General features: G+C 29.1%; 1 long non-coding RNA gene across 1 annotated transcript; it reads left to right on the forward strand.

Annotated features, from left to right (window-relative positions):
- The first annotated feature begins 7,971 nt into the window (after nucleotides 1–7,971).
- On the forward strand, nucleotides 7,972–8,383 carry LOC148226505 (uncharacterized). The gene is made up of 2 exons (XR_015812298.1): nucleotides 7,972–8,135; nucleotides 8,215–8,383. It is a non-coding gene; the product is annotated as an uncharacterized LOC148226505 (long non-coding RNA).
- The last annotated feature ends 1,237 nt before the right edge of the window (nucleotides 8,384–9,620 follow it).

The raw sequence follows: 9,620 nt of genomic DNA on the forward strand, positions 1-9,620 counted from the left end.
CATTGATTTTGGCAATCCGCCTAGCAGTGGCTGGTGTCGGTGCAAATTTGTGTTCAACGTTGGCCCACATACGTTACGCAACCATAAATACAAAAACGTAATCCACTTACTTGACTATATACAAATTAGATAGCTATTTAAAGTAACAATGACATACAACGATGCGTCGGTAGAAATAAAATCAAAACATCACTTAAGATGATCCAACATCAAAGGGCAAAACATCTGGAATTTTTTTTTTAAATAAATGCACAATAAATTACATTTAATCTGGTTTTGAGTTTTTAAGACCGAGTAAATGTCTTTTAGCCAATAAAACGATATGTGAATATGTATTGTATATATTAATTACATTTAAGCAAATAAATTGATAAAATGCAAGTATCTAATAAGTTTTAGTGAGAAATAAAGTGCTAAAGTTGAAACCCAAGTCGTGAAATAGAGTGATGATGCCTTGGGTTCCAAGAGATTTGAAGTGCCAAGTGTTTTCTAAAAACTTTTTTGCGACAGACTTATATTAAACAAATAATCCAAAGAAGACTTTTATCTTTTTTGTACGCCCCTATCCAAAAAAAGTAGTTTTTGCGCATGCGCTTTATTCGGGTACCTTGGGGTGCTCAGCCATAATGACTTTTTGTCCATATTAAATTGTTTGCAATAAAGTAGTCGTTCTCACGCGTCTAAATAAGGATAATTTGTAGTGTTTGTATATGACAATGACTTTGAAACGTTAAACCACTATGTTAGGATATCAATACTGTGTATTGTTGTTATAAGGGTGAAAAAGTGTGTTTTTAGAATCCCATTTGTATATGATTGTTTATGTCTGAAAAATCTCATGTAAAACTTTTTTTTATTTACGATTTTTTACAAGTAATTGTGTTAATATGTAAATATAATGTAATAAAACTAGATTTCGGCAAGCGTCTCACTAGCTAAGAAGTCCCATCCCCAAGTTCTCAAACCTCAAAACTTTAACGATCATTTGAAAAAATGAAAATAAAAATCATCCCGTCTCGAAAGTAAGACCACACACACGACGGAAGAGAAATCTCAATAATTGCATCTGCGCACATTGCTATTGTTTTTCGAACTTTTGGTTATCGATCGCCAGAGATACCCTGGCGATCGATAACACACCGCAGCGGGTGAATTATTAACACAACAGTTACACCTAGACCGTTGATCGTTCATGACTGAAAAAGTGAGCGAGCCCTAAATCTTCTTCAAAAAAGGCCATATGTATAAAAGGCTGATACGATTTTTAATTCTATATATTTAGCATTGTATAATTTTTAGCATATTATTATGTCCATGTAACAATTATTTTAAGTATTTTTAAATAGGCTGTTTCAATCATTGTACTTTTCGTTTTATTTACTTTTGCTATTGTTTATGTTACTAAAAAAAATTATGCATATTTTTTAAAAAAAGATCTAAATCAAATCTGGAAACGAATAAAGTGGAAAAAACTAGTTTTCCCAATTTATGTAACACGCGTTGATTGATAATATTTTAAAGTTATTTTTAATAATTTTACTCATTACTTTTATTTTAATGCTTTAGTTTTTGAATAAAATAATATATATTATATTACAAGGAAACAACATTTCCTTATTTATAAAACAATTATATTGATTTAGACTTTTTTTTTTAAATTATATTATAACTTTTTAATGTCAAGCTATAATCATAATAAACCTTATTTTTAACTATTACAAAATATATAATAAAAAAAAAATCTTATAATACTGTATTATTTCTATGGCGCGCAAATGAAATTTTTCTTCTCATCATAAGCTAAGTCAATTACTGACGTCAAAGGGCGATTATCCAATATTAGGCTCTGTTGCATTATTCATTCTCCATAAGAACCGGAAATTCCCGGAAAGAAAAGATCCTCATTTGTACAAGGCGCGTTAAGTTAAAGGTAAGCAGACTTGACGGTGAATAAATGAATAAAATCTATTAAGTTAATAGCGAAAATTTCTTTCACTACCTTATTTTTTACGCAGCGCTCGTAAATTAAAATAAATAAAAATTATGTACTAATATATTTATAAGAATTTTTTCAAGCTGAAGAAAAAATAAATACAATAATTTATTATGCAGGGTAAATGAGACATCTGTTATCACAATACGTAACTTTTATAAGAAAAATATTTATTTACAAAAACATATTATTTTAATATAATTTATTATCAGACGAATATATTGTTAATTAATAATATTTTTATTGTATGAATTTTAATTTTGTTCTATAATCTGAATTATATTGATTCAAGATATCTAAATAATATATGCGCACTATATGAATAAATCAGTTTATATAGGTTAGCACAAAATCTGTTTTTCTACAGGTAGATTAATCCATTAAAATATTTACAAGTGTGCTTAAAATGTATATAGTTTAACATAAGATAATATATATTCCGTAAGCATCCTAAAATATTATTTGCGTATATATGATAAGCATATGAACCACAAATTAAATTGACTACTTGACATTTACATATTTAGCTTGTTTAAAAATCGTTTTTAGAACCATTTTTTATTATATGCAATATAATATATTTTTAGTAATTTGATAAGAATAAAAATTATTTTTAAAGGAATAACTTCATTACAGATTTATGTAAACACAATATTGTGTTACTGAATCGTAGTGTAAATACAATAGATTCAATTAATCGATAGTTTCATAGCGGTAAAACAAACTCGGGCTGAATGATTGAAGGGATTAAAGTTTTACACGAATATTGGCCACGTGTGTAGCTGAATATTGAATGGAAAACAAACGATTTTTTTCTGAAGAGCAGTGTGTGATGGAATATGATACACATGCATATTTTTGTGTATGTCTTTTTGTTATTCGAACGTATGTATCTTTTGATGCGAATAAAAATGCAGATTGAAAGGCCATTGTTTGAAGTGCGCATCAAGCGTTTCAATACGCGAGTTGTTTTCATAAATTGTTACCGACTGAAATTACGTGTTTTTTCTGAATACAATACACGCACATTATGCGGTTGTCGTTTATATACATTGTTAGCAAAAACCTTATTGCATAACATTTGTTCGCGCAAATGCTACATGATGCATCGACAAATCCATTAAAAATATATTAGCATTAGATATATCTGGCGTTAAATAGTAATAATAAAACAGGATTAATAATTAAACATCAAATCAAATTCTAGTTTAATCTTGATTTCAAAATACATTTTTGTATCAGATGTTTCAGAGTGAGATAGAGAAACATTTATTCAAGAGGCATGTTTAAAAAAATATAACTTAACCTGGCTATTTAAAACACACGCTGCAAGTACAAATTTGGTCTATAAAATAATAAAAAAAAAACAGTTCCTAGCTAAAGTCTAGCTTATTAACCTGTAGAGCACGATAGTAAATACATTAAAATTATGTCGAAAATCAGAGTATCATAATTATATGTTTTATATGTTTTCTTCTACCATTATGGATATTAAAAAGCCAGCTAGTCGCTGCTGGTTTCAATTAAGTTTGACGATAATTAAAACGTTGCCGCTTCATTAAATTCTTTTAATAAACCCGGAATCATGGTACGAAAATTGCTTAACCGAGAAAATATGTAGAGCAACCGGTTACCCGACTCCGCGTATCCCAAATTCATGACTTTCCACTGAAAAAAATGTACCGCGGCGCTTCCATAAATCAGCATGTTTAACCAGTAATGTGCTACCAGAACATAGGTTCGGCTATGATTTACTAAATCATAAATATTCCCTTTTTCCCTTTTTGGAAAGCCGTAGGGATATCACAATGGGACATAATGGCAAACATAGCATATGAAGCAGTATATTCACTTGTACGTATAAGCTCTCCATTTTCTGCGCCTTTCGCGCCTCGTGGCTTATTTTAAAATTAAATTTTTAGAACATAAACAAGCAAATTTTGCAGCTTTCATTATTTTCTATGCAATTTTAATGATGCGTCAATATTTTAGCCGTTCTCAGATTCATTATGCACGTGTTTCGCATTAGCGAGAATGCATAATAATTTCATATGTGTTTAACTTTATCTTGGAGTATTGCGGATGGGGCTTAGCAGTATCGTACATTCATATGTGAGAAAGCTTTAACGTATGCTGAAAGCGCTTTATACTAAAATGCTGGAGTGCTTCTAATGCGACTTCTATACTTGTTTGGCGCCAGTCAAAAATGGACAGAAGACCTTGTCAAGAAAACATTAAGCCATTACGTCGCTTTTGATGTCATAACACAACCGAAACAGATGGTGACAGTATCCCCATAAGCTGTCGATATTATTTCTTTTTGAAATCAACTTATGTACTCAATGTGCATATAATTTAATAATATTAAAACTATATAGTTCAAATCCTTGTTGAACCCAAATAAATACAAAATACGTAAAGATCATGAAAGCAAAGTATTTAATTCATAAATTTAATTAATTTCTGGTAACTATAAAATTACTTATACTCCAAACAAACTTAGCTGATTAATAGCTACTTTAAAATGATAGTCGACCGTGCTTAACTTTACCTAAAAAATATGGGATATAACATATGTTTTTATAATATATTGTGAATAAGAAATTAATATTATAATATATATACATATATAGGTATTTTAATTGTCGTGAAATTAGATTTTAATTCTTGAGGACTTAGAGTGTGTGCTTGAATGAACCAAAGATAATCGAAATAAGTGGTCGTGTACAGCAATGCAGCATCAGTCGCGTACGGTGAGATACATTCCTTTTCGCTCGCTCTTACGCACGTAACGCACGCCATTATATCTCACTCACTTTCATCACTTAACACGCTAGCGAGTGTTAAGTGATGAGAGTTAAGCGAAGCGGTGAAATGTATTTGTTAAATAGTAATATATTGATCATTTATATTCGCCGCTGATTTTGTAAGATACGTTATTAATTCTAGTATTTGAGATGTCTATCTATTAGTAAGTTTATTTATCTTTGTCAGCGTGCTTTAATGCATTATAATATAACATTGTATGCGACTTTTAATGTCTTTCCCTGGCTCTAATGGACCGCACAGTGGTTATAGATATTTTTGTCAAAAATGAGTTGTAATAGCCATGATTGTGTATTATTTCAAATAAACTCATTTACATTATTAGAATGTAATTGAGAATCAACAGGTAAAAAAGCATGGGTACTGCTCTTTTTCCGAGAACCATATACTATATACTTTACGGCCAATATATATTTTTACATGTTATTGCTATAAATAAGTTTGAACGTTTGTTTCTTATCAAAAATTACTTCTAATGAAAAAGAAACATTATTGTTATGTTACAAAACATGTGTACAAATTAAGTGGGACATAAATCAATTTATATAGTCATATATTTTCGACGTGAATAAAAAATATCATATTTTCAAATTAAGAAATAGTTCATATGTCATTTATTACTATCGAGCATGGGATATGGAACAAAATTATTAAGCTAAAATTTTAAAATTGGGTACATAATGGTTAAGTACATATATTAACATATCTTTCTGATCTTCGTCATTTAATCAATGTACGCAAAAATATTGTAGTTTAGTACGTGTTAAAAAAATTGTTTAGTAATAAAATATTTTTACATGCTTATTTTTTCTTCAAGCATAAATAATTTTTGAACAGCTGCTCTTTTAAAACAAGATGATGAGTTAATCTGGCTAATGAACATTAAAAATGTATCTGATTCATTAATTGAAGCATTCTTCAATTCACAATTCAAAGAAGTATCTTATGCTATTTAATCATAAAAAAATACCATTTCGACTACTGAAAAATCGTTTTAACCATCTAAGAAACACTTGTTTCTTTGTTAAAATAAAACAGCAGCGTGAGAAGCCTTTAAACAACTTAAGTCACAAGGTACGCGGCATTAATCATAAAGGATTTAAATCAAAGGATCAGCTTTGAAAAAACTGCCCTAAAAACGACCGTTCGTAGTCTGCTTTAGTGGCCAATGGAAATTTATTTAAAAAAAACTCGCTTTTATAATTAGTCGTCTCACTAAAAAGAGGCAAACAACATTTCCCGTGGATATTTATTTATTTTTATTTTTATTAAATCATCCGTTGTGATCTGACAGGCATAAGCCCAATGCGCTACAACGGTGAAAATCTGTACCAACTGAGTAAGTCAATCAGATATAATAAATACATGCAAGTAAGAATTAACCACCAGACTGAAAGTCTGGGAATCGATGACATCTATACTAAAACTTATAAATTATTATATGTAATATCATTTATAACCAATAGATGTCACTGCAGCAAGGGCCAGTTTTTTATTATTAGCGCTTTTTTTTTAAATAAAAATTCTTATAAAGAGTGCTGCTGCTGAGGCTCGAGACCGCAACCTTAGAATTACTAGACTGAGACGTTTCGTACTACGCTATAAATGCTATATTATGAGATTTTTTTAGAAACTTCTTTTACTAACATTCAGGCTTAAACTTATTCTATAAATTTCAAGATATTCAAACTTTAAGAGCTCCCAAACCTAGTCAAGAAACCGACCTAACTAGAGACCGCCAAAGGTCGCAAAGCCGCCGCTTCTCTCTTCGCATCCAATGGTCCAACTCAACTTCCGGAATTGAGAGCAAACCCATTTCAGAAACGCGTGCAGATTATGGGTGCACCCACGAAAAACATTTATCGATAGTTGAATTACAATTTAAATAAACAAATAATTTGTCTTAAGAAGTTTTACGCCCTGACGCCAGGTTAAGATAATTTTTTTTAAATATACCAATCATATATTATATTGTATTGATTTCAACTTTTAAATGGTTTTTGATGTTATTAGAAATAGTACAATGAATCTTTTTGTAGTGGCGGCATAATATACTCTGCAATTGATAATATTTTTATAAATACCTCGAAATTACGTTTACGTTAATTGACATATGCATGCTTTAAAAAAATATTGTAATAAGGATAAGTATTAGTATACATTAAAAATTATTTAGGTTATAAGATACATTAAAATGTTGATTGAAAATATTACTTAATAAAAAAATATTTATGACTATCTGACATCGTCGTTACTGTTTTTTAAAGTTTTTCAACAACTACATTTCTGTCACGTTATACAGTTTCCGAAATCAATCGCGAAAAAAGCTCACGTACGCTAAATTTTAAAACTGTACAAATTGCAGTGACGTGCAGGAAATTCGACGCGAAATTCCCGAATTGACAACGTGTAAAGTGACGTCATCGATGTTGCTTTCAGTTTGCGCACACTACGACACGTCTGCTTGTTAACTTGTTGGCGCAAGCAACATGGCTTGACACATACCACAGAACAGTTTGTGATTATTCCTAAATAATTTATTATTGTTCGTGAAAAATCTGCTACCTTTAGTTAACTGCGCACTTGTAAATTTATTGTTATTTTAATTATAATTAACCATAAAAACGTAATTTAAAATATCAAATAAGGAATCGTATTTAGTTTCTTTCAGCTTCTCGCAGAAAGCAAAATATAATTATAGGAGTATATTCTTAAGGTTTTTATACTAAAAAATCAATAGTCGTTTTCTAAAGAAACTTTCGACCCCAATATGTGTTGACAACTCAGTATTAAAAAAACTTTGTGGCAAAAATATCATGTTGAAGTTTCTTTTTACCAAAAATAGTCTTTTATTTTAAGAATAATATATCAAATATTTTATTTTAATACTACAATTCAACTTAATAAAATTATATTATATGTTTTAATGTGTCGCATACGTTTAATTATATTTGAGACATGTAGACTTACGTAATATACATACGTATATGATAAGAATAACAGTTATAAACATTAAATATAGTGATCATAATATTTTGATTTATCATCACAACGAAAGATAATTAGTGGAATATTCGCTAATAGTCGATAGCATTTGAACCTTATTATCACCGTTCCAATGTAAGAGAAGCGTCTGTAACTTAGGTACCATATCAGTATTGAATTACTGTTGTATGCGAAAGCATCGTCTAAAGCCCCAAGATGAGATTCTTTTTCTTTTTCTTTCTATTTCTGATCATTGCTACTTCTACACTAGCCTCTCCGGCTAGGGAGGATAGAAACTTACAATATTTCCGCAACAAAGACCCAGGAGCTGGTATGTTCACAATGTATAGAGATTTTTATTTAATTTTGGTATAATATATTAATATTTATTTTAATTATATAATTTATAGATAAGAAGGTTCCATGCGAACAAAAAGTATGCAGTCGTTCCTGTCAAAATAAAGGCGACAGATATGGAGCCTGCGAGGGGTGGGAATGCCAATGCTCTTCTGGTTAAATAATATATGTACATTGATAATATTGTATAAATAAAGATGATACAATAAATATGTAAAAATAGTTTGCATTTTATTTTATAATTCAAAAAATATATTATTTACGCTTAAAGTTCAGATTTCAAATACATACGTTCTTTACAAGATATTCCTAAAAAATTAATCATATTTTGTGAACCATCATTCATAATCGTTGTTCTACCAATCATACTGCAGTAAAATTACTTTTTGTGTCTCCAATTTAAGATAATTTGACTTTATCTTACTGCCGCTTATAAGTTTGTTCAATCATTGTTATGAAAAAGTAGTAGAAAATTTATTATTTTTATTTTAAGTTACAATAAGGAATTTTGATTATTGTATTTTACCTTACTAAAATCAAAAATAACCAGGATTTGGAATTCAAGCATTTAAAATATTTTTAGAAAAAATAATGCAAAGTATAAAAGAGCCTATAAATTAGGCTATAATAGTTATCAATGATTCTTAGAAGTTAACCATAGTTGGTATATGATCCGTTTGCTTTCATCTGTGATCCATTTATTTTAAATGTCTGCAATTTCCAATTGTTAATTTAGCGAATTTTTATAAGTTAGTATTTGCCCCTATATGACATTGTAGTTTGTAAAGTAAGTATTTTATTGCCTTCAATAATTTTTATTTAAGTCTTCTTTAAATTCTTTTTTAGAGGTATTCCAAAAAATACCACATACAAAAAAATAGACTCTACCGACAATATAGAAACTAAATTAATTTTACTTATCCTCTGTTACTTAATAATTTTCAATAGATTGAGAACTTATAAAATAATTCTAAGAATATCGAGATTAACTTTCATATATCTGATTTGAATAAATATAAGTTTAAATTTATATTTGACATGCAATCTCGAATATCGAGGGATTTTTCCCGTGAAACCTCAAGATAGAATATCTAATACCTATATCATATGTATGAGTTGCTTGAATCTGTAGGGGGTCCTACATATTTGCTTAAAAATCATACATATTTTTCATGAAAAGAAATCGTAGCATAAAGCCGTTAACTATTCAAGAACCATTAATACAAAACAGTCGCTGATTAAAACTTTTATTAAATTTAAATGTAATAATGAATCAATTAAAATTATGCTTTTTAGACTATCCACAATCGTCCAACTTGTTTAAAAATATTTATTTTAAAATGTTTAGTTTAACGTCAGTTGCTTTCGAAACTATGAAACCTGACCTTAGCAATAGAGATGCATGGAAAGACTTTTATCATTGCAATAAATAATAAGCGACTATTTATAACTATTAAGC

This window comes from Plectrocnemia conspersa, unplaced genomic scaffold, assembly GCF_051122295.1.
Source record: "Plectrocnemia conspersa isolate PC_06_02 unplaced genomic scaffold, ASM5112229v1 ptg000014l, whole genome shotgun sequence".
In the NCBI taxonomy this organism is placed as follows: domain Eukaryota; kingdom Metazoa; phylum Arthropoda; class Insecta; order Trichoptera; family Polycentropodidae; genus Plectrocnemia; species Plectrocnemia conspersa.